Raw genomic sequence first — 13,164 nt, 5'->3', positions numbered from 1 at the left:
TAGAAAATATTTGAACTGAATGACCATGAAGATAACACAGATTAAACCTTGTCAGATAGACTAAGACACTATAGCCTTAAAGGCAGATATTAAAAAAAAAAAGGCTGACAAAACCAATGACATATACTTCCATTACAAGAATAGAGAAGAAGAAACTAAGAGGAAGGAAACAATAGACATAAGAGCACAAATCAATAAAACACGAAGCAAACACGCATTAGAGGAAAGTAATAAAGCCAAGACTGATATTTGAAATGATTCATAAAATTTCTAAATAGTGAGAAACTGACAAGGGAAAACAGAATTTATCAACACTGGGAATGAAAATTAGACTGTAAGTACACATCCAATATATATCAAACACATAAAAAGCGAGAAGTATGCATAACTTTGGGCCAATACATTTGGATGAAATGGACACATTCTTTCCTCTGCTCCTATCCTCTTGCTCCTTTTGGTTGTTTTGGAGTAGGACATATATTTGAGTAGCTCTTTTAATGTAAAGATGCTGACACCATATTCTTAGCAAATAGTGTTGTCCTGTGTAACTCGGCCCCTCACTTAATAGCACAGGAAACTGTTGCTTGAAGTCCAGTTCCTCTCTTCTCAGTTACTAGTCTAGAGTAGAACAAAGGTCTGACGTCCCATCCTACGTCCACTCCGGATGCTGAAGTTATCTGTCATTTCAAGTACATGCTGAATAAAATGGAATTTTCAGTATCTACAGTGGCAGTTAGGAAAGAAGAGAAAGGACACCTTAATTAAGGTTGACAGTGGGAGTTCATAATAATATCTGGCTGCTACTCTCCGTGAGTAACAGAGACCAAGGCTTCAATTTAACAAAGGGGTATTGGCCCCTCTGTATGAGTTCCATGAGTTGAAAGAATTTGGAGGAGATATTGGCTATGATGTAAGGACTAACCTGCCCTTCTGTGATATTTCACATCAAATATTCAAGAGAAATAGTGGGCTCTGTTGTGAAACAATGGAATCTGTAGGAAGATAGGTTTGTAATATTAGCATGTTGCTTTTCTGTAAAGCTGCCCTTTTGGTGCACAGCAGTCACTCACAAAACAAAGGGCCTTCTAATTTTGTTCTTAATCTCTGAAAAGATTGCAGTGGCCCCAAGTGAGGAGCCAGCTGCTGCTGTGACTGTATTTCCAGAATTTGGTATTGAAAACTCTTCCTCCAGCCGTGTGGCACTGACTGTGTGTGTGTGTGTGTGTGTGCGCGCGCGTGTGTGTGCATCCTCTTGCCTGTCTTCTCAGTTGGCTTTGTAAAAGCTAGGTCAGTGGGCTGATGTGATCTCTGAGATGCTGCAGCGTGTGTTCACACTACTCTCTTCAAACCGGTGGGCAGGGCCTCCCTTGTCTTTCTGCTGTGCTGAGTTTAGCTTGAAATTTTGATTGGAAAACACCCCTTTTCCTTATTCTCCCCCCTCTTTACTATATCAGGCCCTGTTAACAACTGTTCCCCTGGGAAGCTTTGAAGTGCGAAAATTGTGGGTGGAGCCGAGGAGAAAGAAAATAAATACATGCTGTGGAAAGCTGTGCTGTTGCTGAGTTTCCTCTCCGCTCACTGAGATTTAATCACGGGTTGGAGGAAATTGGAATGTTTCAAGAATGAGGGCCAATGCATGCTGGAAGAAGAGGGGATGGCAGAAAAATTCAATCACAGGGCCGGGAAGCTTAGCCATGCGATGCCCGATATATCGTGCTGTGGGACTCTGAGTGATTAGGGCCTCAGAGCCATCCAGGGAACAAGGCAAACTCTTCCCACTGTTTCTTTTGAAGATTTGCAAATAGGTTCTATACCAGGCTGTCAGGTAAGGGGGACTCAGACCAGTGTTTCTGCATTTCTCATCTCCCTCACTGTGGGGACCATGTGTGCCCCAGGCAACCTGCCTAGCTGAGCACCCATTTCCTTCAGCTTTCTTCATACCTCAGCACACCAGCCCCGATTACTCTGATCCCAATCTCATGAGGCAGACCCCAAATTTACAAGTGAACTGAGCCTTGGCTTCTGATTATGCTCTGCTTAATTTCTAATTAAAGTGGCATGCTTTCCTATATTTTCATAGATGCTGGGGGATGAGTGTACCATTGTCAGTCCTGAAAATTTCAAATGGCTGGGTGGTTCAGGGAGGGAAAATGGCAAGAACTCTGCTAAAAGGGACACCAGAAAAAGTCATTGTTCAATGTGGTAGAAAAATATAATGAATAGATAGCCCTAAGATCTGGGTTCTAGACTCAGCTGTGACCCTAACTAGATATATGACCTTGGGCAAATTATAATGTCTGCCTCATAGTGTAATGGGTGGAATTCAATAGCTTCTAAAGTTCTTCAAACTCTCACATTTTATAAGCCATATACCCATCAATAAGAATGTGCTGGATGTCTTCTATATATCAGTCATTATATACACAATTATTTTTCATTACCTGTACATTTCCTTTGCTATTTCAATTTCCCCATTGTGGAATGTGCTAATAATGAATCTCCTGCTTACTTAAAAACAAAGAGGGGGATTATATCCAAAAGTGATTTGGAGAATGAAAAATGGTCTACAGAGGATGCTTCTGATATATTCATACACATAAGATTGTACGTGTTTCAGGAGCAGATACGAAGGTTTTCTCTCTAAGATAATGACCAATAACCTTGAGACACTATGTCTTATCTGAGAATATATGCGGTGCCTGATGACAAGATAGAAATTATCTTAATACCATTCCCAAGTCGTGTCAGTAATACACAAAGTAACATTGTTTGAAGAACAAAAAATATGCTTCATAAGAGTTTGCCTGCATCATTCATCTCTGTTTATAATAGTAATATTTGTTGAAGGAATGAATGAATTGAGGAATAAATGAATGAGTATAACAGAGATTTTTTTTTTTTTAGCATTTTTTTTTCACTTGCAATTTCCACTCCTGTGCTGACCTCAATGCTCTTTTTATTTCCTTGGTACTCGGCCTTTTCTTCACTGCTTAAATCTAGAGGAGGGTCTGTTAGAGTTCATTGTGACTCAAATGCTTAGAGAAAAAAAAAATGTTAGTATTGAAAATACACATTTCCTGTTACAATGTCTTGTTATGTTAATTGCTTCCCGAGTCTCTCTTTAACAAGTTCAATGGATTGTTCTTGTTTAGTGCCCTAGTACCTAACACAGGGTGTGGCATAGAATAAGGGCTCACTAAAGTAATGAATGAGTCTGGCCGGGTGTGGCTCAGCGGTTGAGCGTCGACCTGGGACCCAGGCGGTCAGGTCAGGGTTCGATTCCTGGTCAGGGCACATGCCCGGGTTGCGGGCTGGATCAATGACTCTCTCATCATTGATGTTTCTATCTCTCTCTCTCTTCCTCTCTCTGAAATCAATAAAGATACTTTTTTTTTTTTTTAAATAAAGTAATGAATGATTTGCCCATTTCAGTAGAATAATTGGTGTGGGTGCCTGGGGTGGAGGTGCAAGATAAATGGCCATATTATGTAGAAACATGGCTGATGGGGTTTTGAAACTTGCCATTACATTTTTAGTTACTCTCATTCAGTGTTAAGAGGATTCTGGGCATAAGAACCATATTTATTGTTCACTGTTAATTATCTCTAGGGTTCTTTTCCCACTTCCCACAACATTAATTTGTTTCCTCCAGTTTTATAAAGATAACAGTTTATGAAGAGTCTGGTCCAATAGTAATATAAAAACCATAAGTACTAAGCTAAGAGCCTACAGCGATTTAGCATTTAGTAACAATGTCATCTTCTCTAATAGCTAGCTGTCTAATGACCCAAGTCTATCATAAGCTCTCTGAGGATGGGAGTTGTCTCTTATGCTCAGAGTTAGTTAAAATAGCTACTTAATTGAGATGGATGAAGAATTTGGCTATTTTGCAGACGGGATGCAGTCAGTGAGGGAGATTGTGTCTTTATATGGCACTAAAATGAGACACTTCCTTACCCCTAAATTGACGAGTGATCTTTCTACCATTTTTCCCCATACGAGATGTTCCTGGACTTCCCCTGCTTCTCGATTTCACCTGGACCAGTGGTGAAGACGGGTACAAAGTTGTTTGCCCTTGTGCCCCTGAGCCTAAAAGGCAGGCTTGGGATCACCTGGGTTTGGGTTGACTCGTCCATGCTCTGGGTTTAAGCACAAAAGGAATGATGGGCTAATATCAGTAGAAAGGGAACAGACTGATTATCAGTCAGTCTGGTCGTATTTTAAGACTTTTGCTACCAAATGAACTGCCCAAGGCAAGTCCCGTATGCAGTTTGGCCTTAATTTCCTTCCTTTACTTTCTGGAGCGGCTGTTACGCAGGCTTTGCCGTTTGAAACATTGTTCCCACCAGGTGCTACTGGGAAGTCTCTCTGCACTACAGACCGCGCAGTTGAACGTTTCTCTACACCAAACACTGCCATGTTGCATTTAGGCAAAAATGTAAACTTGAAACAGAATAACAAAAACCCTCAGGCCTTTTATTTTATTATTTTTTATTTTTTATTTTTTACTTGTGATTTTTTAAAAACATAAGGATATGTATTTTTCTATTTTCCTCCATTCTCCACCGAGATTCTTGCTTCTGTATCGAGGCATTGCCCCTGATATTTTTGCCTGTCAAACCTCTTAGAGCAGATGGTCCCTTCAGGGAAGCTCTGGAAGTGTTGCGCGTCCTTCCCTCTTGGGGTCTCAAATGACAAGTCATCAAACCAGTTTCCCTTCCTCTGAGGGGTCCTCGATCCAGTAGCAGCAGGTTTGGGTTCCCAGCCCTGCAGAGACCCATTTGCAGCTGGGTTTTAACTGCTACCCCGGCCGCAGCGAGCCCTAGTCCTGGGCTGAGAGTGATGTCCTGGCTGTCCAATCAGAGGCGCGGGTTTCCCTCCGGGGCCCGCCCCGCTTTCCCCGCGGCGCCAATAACCACTGAAAAGGGCCGGGCTTCTGCTGTCAAGCGGCTCGGTGGGCTCGACCCAGCGAGGAGGGGCGCGGGCCGGGGAGACGCGCTCCCAGGTGCCGGCGGCGGAAGCGGGAAACCTGTAGGTGATGGTCCAGCTGCGCCGCGCCGGGGCGAGCGGGAGCAGGGAGCAGGTAGGAGGCAGGACTTCCCCGTTTTGGCGGATAGGGTAAAGAATGCGTATTTTCACGCCACTGTTGCCTCCCTCCCCTTCCCCGCAGCCCTGCCCCGCCCTCGTCACCCCCAAACCTCAGGAGGTCGCCGTAGCTCTCGTCGTGAAGGACTGGGGGTGCAGGGCACCTGGTGCTGGGGAGGAGGCGCGTGGGATGCTGCAGCCCCGGGGGCGCGGGCGAGGCAGGGCGGCAGTGCCCGAGGTGAGGGGACCGAGCCCCCATCTGTGTCTCCTCAACTTTCAGGCTTCCTCTCCCACTTGCCAGGGGCGCGCCCGAGGGTTGCCATGTCTGCCTGGCAGGGGAGGGCCTGGGGGAGCAGAGGTGCCAGCCCCGCGGAACCCGTGCGCCCTCCTGCAGGGGAAGAGCCGCTGCTGCGCCCCGCGCCGGTCCGCGCCTGTCCGTCTCCCTCTCCCACCTTGCGTCCAGACTCTAGCGCATCCCAGAAAAAACTGGGCATGGTTGCGCGCAGGGGAAGAAGGGACTTGTTTGTGCCCCGGCCCCTCTGCTGGAAGCTGGCTCCCTGGAGAGTGGGGGTGGGGCGGGGGAAATCCTGCCCCTGGAGGGGCACGTTTGGCTTGATTACACCTCTCCAGAGAGCACACGGGCCCTTCCCCGTCTCTGCGGCAGACCGAGCGGGGGAGAGGCAGCGAAAGCTTTGCCCCTCCGCTCCCAGCCTGGCGTCGGCCCCTGGGAACAGCCTTCTCTCCTAGTTTCTAAAAGGTGGGTTCCTCCACGGGGGTTCCCAGAGCCGAGGGATTGTGCTCGGCTGGGCTCGCAGCCTCCCGGTGACCGCATCTGGGTGGGAGGTGCTGGCCCCGCGCCGGTTCCTGCCCGAGTCAGCTCTGCTGGAAGCGGGAGGCAGAAGAACTGCGGAGAAATTAGACGCTGCTGCATCAGTTTGGGGACTGATGACACCCGGCTTTGAAAATTGCTGAAAAGCTGGGGTGATGGGAAAGAGGGAGAGTGGACAGCTGCCACCTTTCCTCGTGTATTCATGCCAGATCCAGCACGGGCACTGGTACGTGTGCTTGTGTGTGCACATCTCCAAGGTGGAGCTATATATAGCTCCTGCACACCCAGCCCTGTTTGCCTGCTGCTGAGCAGGCTGCCTTGGCTTTCTGAAGCAATCTGGAGGCACCGAGTGGTAGAGTGGGAGGGGCAAAAGGGAATAAAATTCTCCATTGGGGGAAAAACCAGAGAAGATGTGCTCAGTATGAGGAAACCCTCCATGAAATAAGGTTTCTGAGATGCTCATGCAGATCAATAATTCCAAATATTATTTTGAATACATCCTTAGAGTGCTAATTGATATTCATCTATTTCCCTGCGTTTTTCAGCTTCATGGTGCACCTAAAAACCTGACCAGCTTGAAATGCAAAGCACATATCAAGTAAATACGTATCATGTCTGGGATATTTTATTAAACTCGCTAGAGCTTAATGGTTTGCTTATGCCTGCACCTTGGTTGCTTGGTAGTACATTGATTTGGGCGGTAACTTGCAGCTGGCAGCCTTTGGGGATCTGGGAGAAAAGGACCCACCCACTTTACAGGATGTAGAGCTAAGGGATCCTCAGAACCCTTGAAGTACTGAAATATTTCTTTGTATACATTTTACTTGTGGACCTGATACTTAAACTTGAGCTGCTGCTTCATGTCATACCTATTTGTGCTACATGGACTTTCTTTTATAGATGGATGTGCATTTATTTTCCCTTTGCCCGGAACTATTTAATTCTGATAATATTTTCTTGAATAAGAAAACTAAGATTTAAAGGGCACAAGTAATTTGCTGAAAGTCTTCCAAAAACCTACAATTTCAACCTTAATATTCCAATAACCTACTGTGAATTACATTGTGTAGTGGTTTTTCCTCAAATAGAAATAGTTCAGTTTCCTATGGTTTTTTTGGTCAATATTGATACCAGTAATAATATAGGCCAGTGTTATTCAGTTATTCAGATAGTCTTATTTCATTGCTTGACCCTTATTGTAGTCTGATTTGTCTTCTAATTAGACAGCGAGTACTTTGCAAGAGAAGACCATTACGAGTGAACACAGCTAAGCAGGCTCAAGGGCTCTTATTGAGGAAGCATCATCATAAGGAGTTGTTTAGATGGATGAAGCAATGACTTGGGGATAATTTATTAGTTGATAGAAGGCCATGTGTTGGGAACTACTTTTGGCCTCCTTATCCTTTCCATGAGGAATAATGGATAACATCAGTGTTTCTATACTCTTCCACAGAATTATTCAATTTTCCAATAGAAGTTATGACTTTATACAGGCCATTCTATATATTCTCTCATATGTTGTGCCCCTTGAGACCAACTAGAGCCAAGATGAGAGATAGAAAATTCATATTTCTCTAGACAAAACATGCCATGTAATTGCCTTCTAAAAACAATCAACAATGTCCACCCATTTCCATTTCCATCTCCCATTCCCATGCATTTCTACATGTAAATTGGCCATGATCTGTATCATTTCACAGAACCTACCCTCTCTAAGTCATCCATGAACTCTGCTTCTTCATGTCAAATGGTTGTATTCTTTTATTGGTACATTGTTCATTTTTCTTCCCTTCTGATCTGCCATTTTTCATGTTGTTCATCTCCTTAAAATTTTACTTCTTGATACGACTAACTCAGCAACTAATTCATTTTATTCTCAACTCTAATTTGTATCTTTCTTTGTTTTTTCCTGATACCAGTTTTATCTGTCATTGCATCACCAGATTCGCACAGTAGACAATTTATCAAATGTATAAGTCTCTCTACTTTAATCTAAGATGCTACATATTATTGGTTCTACTCTGCTTTGAAATTTTCACTGTGCTTTCCTTCATATCTTTAAAAGCACTGTCTTTGGAGTAATAACACTTGGGTTCGAATTCTGAGAGCAGGGCTCAGCCATTGTGTGCCCTTGAAAATATAGCAAGTGGATGGGACATTTCATTATGGTTGTATGAATGAACTATTGATGTAAAATGACATTCAAAAGTATATCCATTTAGTATTACTTTTAAAGTAAGATTTTCATGATTATAAGAAAATACAGAATCATTCAGGAAAAATTGGCATTAAAAGAAAATTCCATGTGGAGAGATCCACTCTTAACCTCCCAGGTTTATTTTAATAAATATGCATAGGTATTTAAAATGTACAGATTTGGAATTAGAGTGAATATTCATCTTTGCATTTAGCTTCCCCCCACTTAACATCATAATAGAAATATTTATTTATTTTATTTACTATTCTTACCAATCATATTTTTTGGCTGCATAATATTCTCTTATCCAGAGCCTTTAGATTGTTTCTGGTTTTTCACACTTATGAAAATGAACATAACTGACCATTTCCTTATAATAGCTTCTTAGATGTTACCTTGTCAAATACATAAATATATCCAGATACCTAATGCTTAATGCCAAATTGCCCCAGCCAGAAGTTTATACACAAATTGATACTCAGTATAAACCATATTCTTATTAACACTTGGTACTGTCGGTAAAAAATGTGACTGTTTTGATAGAAAAAATAGTACTTAGTTATTCTTTGAATTTGTGCTTCTATAATTTTGGATAAGTTCAAGAAATGTGTTCAGGTTTATTGGCTCTCTGAATATAAAGACACATACGAGGGTACTATTGCTGAACCTTTTGCCTTCTTTGAAGCGGGATTTGGCTTATGTATATCATGTATATATTCCTGTGTGATGAAATGGCTCCTGGGGACAATAAAATGCACTCTCAGCCTATTAAGATCCCATTTTTATTTATGTGGTTCTCCCACGAAGTGAATAGTGCCTTAATTCTTCCTGAGTTACCACTGTCCATTGCAAAAGTGCCACAGGGCAAAATGTACTATGGAAGGTATTAATGACCAGGTTACTCAGCCAGAGCAGGCACATTGTTTGTACAATTATCTGAATGACTCAGGCACTAAATCTGCTTTCTCCAGGATTATCCAGATGGTCCTTAATTCACTAGATAATTGCTCACCCCTATACTTGCTTTTTCTGCACTGTTTTGTTACTATTCTCTAAATGCTTAGGGTTGTTTGAATTATAGTTTCTTTTATGAGAGGCAGTTTCCCTGGTCGACAAGAGCACATTGGAGTTATATACAGTTTTGCATAATACCCAGCTTACAATTTGTGTGATTTTTGGGCAAGTGATTTAACCTCTATAAGTCTCTACTTCCTGTGTAGGGAATAAGAATATTCAGACTTCAGAGTCCCTACTTCAGTCCCCCTCTCTTTTAGTCTTCTTTTCAAACATCTTCTTCACATCATAATCGGATTTATCTTTCTGAAAGCAATTTCATCAGGTGTCTCCTCTGCTGCAAATCTTTTGATAGGGCCCTCTTGTTTTTTCTCTAAAAAGATGCCTGAAGTCCTTTGCATTGCACCTAAAGTTCTTTATTAAACGGTCCCTGTTTGCTTCTTTAAATCGGTTTTCTCACAATCCCAATGTCTTCCATCTGCAATCTCTCACAATGCCACCCACACTGAACTCTTCACACTTCCCCTGCTGCGTCACGTTTTTTCTCTTTTTCCGATTGCTACTCTCCCTCCGCAGTCTATCCTCTGTTAGAAATAACCTGTCTCCGTGTCTGCCCTGTAGCTGACCTCTAACCTCTGCAAGGCTCAGGTCAGGAGCTACCTGCCCTCTCCCGGAGACCCCCCCAAGCTCCCAGGCTGGCTTTCCAGCCCTTATTCGGAGCCTCCATAACACCCCGGGGGCACCTCAGCCATAGCGCTTACTGTGCTGGAGCCTCACTGACTGTCTCCTTGTCTGCTCCCCTCACGCAGTGGGCCCTCACTGCCCTCCAGGACAGTGGCCGTGCCTCTTGGTGCCAAATGAAAGACCTAACATACAGTCGAAATGATATATGAGGAGATGAGTAAAAGGTTAAGATTAAACTAATTTAAAGATTTCAACAAGTTAAATATTTTTATCTATACCTTGGAATGAATAAATAAATGAATAAATAAATAAAAAATAGAAGCTATGTGAATCTTTACCATTTTTCAGGAATCAGCTTCCTGGTTTTGTTGATTCACGTAATGAAATATATAAAAGAGAGTCCTTTGATAAGCAATTTTACAATGAAAAGCCATACTTAGGATATGCATAAATTCCCAAATGTTAAATCAGTGGGAAACTTTTAAATAATTCTCCATTTTAGAAGGAAGAAGAAATGTATAGTCCCATTGATAAGATAGATATATAAATTTAGCTGTGTTGAATATTGGCAAAATTTATTCCCCTTCCCTTTATTTAATAAAAGGTCTTCCACGATGTCATGTCCAGCAGTTTATAAAGCGTGGTTACAATGCATAACCTCATTTGATCCTTAACAACATTTCTAAAAGTTAGATTGAAAGGCATGGTTATCCACACTTAACAGATCAAGAAACAAGCTCAGAGAAGTAAGTAACTTGCCTAAGATCATATAATAGTGGCATTGAAAAGAATAGTTGCATGTTTGTTTTGGCTAATAGGTGCTTAGCCAAAACATCTCACTGAGAGATGCTGGCCATCAGCCACCACTCTTTCCAGGTACAGGATATTGGTCTTGATATTAACAATCCACTGAGAGTCCTGCGCCATCCAGTAAATATACACTGTACTAACACCTATTTATAGTTTTCACTTTGGTTTTTAATAATCTGAGAAGAAGCACACTGATGGCAGTTTTTGGTTTAAACATATTTTAAAAACTTTTATTTAATTTATTAATCATTTAGACCACACACACATATTATACTTATTTTATTTAACTTGAGTGTATTTTTTTTGGTGATAATGTTCTTTTTCTCATCTTTTTAAACAAGAATTATTAAGACACTTTTTCTCGATATTCTTAAGTAGACAGTATTCAACTTTTTAATTTGGCTTAGCATATATTCTGTACCATTTTAGAGAATCAGATGAGTCAAATACGTTTTTCAGAAATAGTGCAACTATTGAAAAAGAAATTACAGCACTGATCTAGCCTAGTTTGAAAATTAAAAATACTGAGATATAAGACCAACTTTCCTATATGACTTGTGCAAACGATTTCTTCTCTATAACTATGTTGCATGTGTTACCCCATAACTTAACCAAATGCAGTGAAGTGGGTTTTACTTATTATTTTTACCATTTTACAAATGAGAAAAATTAGAGAAATTAAAAAGCTAATGATTAGAGAAGATAGAATTCACGTTTAGGTTATCTGACTCTTAAGCCTAATTTATTGATCACTGTGTCACTTTGCCTCTCCATGATACCTGGTTTTAGTATTTTGTGAGTCACAGCTTAAATTTTCTCTGTTTCAGGTGATCAGTATTTATTCCTAAACTCCAAAATATACTTAGTATCAACACAAAAGATTAAATCATTCTAAATGTATATGTTTATTTATGGATATTTCATAAACAAGATGGTCTTTCACTACAGCGATTTACATGGGGGACTTTCCTAAACATGAATTAAGGAATTACAATGTGCCATTTGAAAACTACATTATTTTAACTTTGAACTAAGCATCAGAAGTTTGTGTGCTTTTCTGCCTTAATTTTGCTTCCTAACATTACAAACCATAAACAGTAATTCTAACCTAAAACATCTAATCTGAGAGTATTCAATTGTCATGGTTACTGAAAGTACAGATTTGCTAGATGTATCAGGCAAGATTGCTGAAGATATTATTAACAATATATATTTCAGTCGGAGAGCCACATTAATATAATAGAATTTTATACTGGGTAAATTTTCTATTGCATATTATTCTTTTTCATTAAAGCACTATATATATATATATATATGTATATATATATATATATATATATTTGAAAAATTTAAAAAATACCTGCTGGATTTATTTACTATATTTTTTCTTTTGGTTTGAATATATTATTTTAGAGTGATACTAAAAATTAATCCAATTGAAAAAATAGTTATTTTAAAATTCTGGTTTATGCACAATTGAATGGTGATGAAACTAAGATATTTACTTTCAATAAAACATTGTATCGCTTTGAAAAAAGCCTTTTGATTAAAGAATAACAGAAATAAAGTGCAAAGAAAAGGGTCAGCTCAATGAATTATAACAACGAATTTACGGCCATAAAATCAACACACAGTTCAGGATAAAGAGCCTTGTTAGCACGTAAGACCTCCTCTTTCAGCCCTTCCCAGTCACTACCATCTTGCTGGTCTCCAAAGGTAGCCACTATTCTGACTTTAAGACTTCATAGACTAGTTTTGCTTGTTTTTGAAATGTATATAAACAGAATTATACAGTGTGTACCTTTTGGCAGCAGGTTTCTTTTGCTCAGCCTTTTTGGTAAGATATACAGAGTTGGGTAAAAGTAGGTTTACAGGTGTGAGTACACGAAACACAGAGTTTATTGTATTATTACTTATTAATTCTTGTATTATTTTCCATATGAACAACTGTAAACCTATTTTTACCTCACCCTGTAGTTTTGTTTTCACGTGTAACAATAGATTTGCATGTAAAAAATAGATCATTTTTCTTGCTCTGTAGAAGTCCATTATATGCCTACTCCAAAATGTACACACCTGTTCTACTTGTTGGACATCTGGGATATATCTAGTTTTGTGTTATTAGTAGTTCTCCTATGAACATTCATTATTGTACATTTCTTTAATACCACATGTATGTGTATACATTTTTTGTTATGATATACCTAAGATTAAAATTGAGTCACAGGCTATTGCTTAGTAGAAATTGCTAGTTTTTTCCAAGTGGTTGAGCCAATTTCCAACTCAACCTATAGTGTATGAAATTTTAAGTTGTTCCACAGCTTTGCCAATACTTTGTACTCTTTTAAATTTAAACCATTCTAGCGAGTGGGCATGAGTGGAGATGGATATTTAGATACAGTCTTAATATGCATTTCCTTCATTAATAAGAAGTTGAACATCTTTTTAAAAAGAGTTTAGGCCATTTGAATAGCTATTTTGAAGTGCCTGTTCAAAAGTTTTGTCCATTTTACTACTGAGGTATCTGTCTTTTACTTATTGATTC

General features: G+C 40.2%; 1 protein-coding gene across 2 annotated transcripts in view; it reads left to right on the top strand.

Moving 5' to 3' along the window:
- Positions 1–4,917: 4,917 nt before the first annotated feature.
- Positions 4,918–13,164, top strand: part of CNTN1 (contactin 1) — a 266,848-nt gene continuing 258,601 nt past the window's right edge. Inside the window, exon 1 of one of the 2 annotated variants that reach the window (XM_081131033.1) lies at positions 4,918–5,083. The gene's annotated coding sequence lies outside the window, so the exon portion shown is untranslated. The remainder of the gene's footprint in view (positions 5,084–13,164) is intronic. The other variant, XM_081131031.1, reaches the window with a different exon arrangement.

The sequence above is a fragment of the Miniopterus schreibersii genome (genome assembly GCF_964146895.1).
Source record: "Miniopterus schreibersii genome assembly, chromosome: 2".
Lineage (NCBI taxonomy): Eukaryota > Metazoa > Chordata > Mammalia > Chiroptera > Miniopteridae > Miniopterus > Miniopterus schreibersii.
This window is presented reverse-complemented; position numbering and strand designations above follow the sequence as displayed.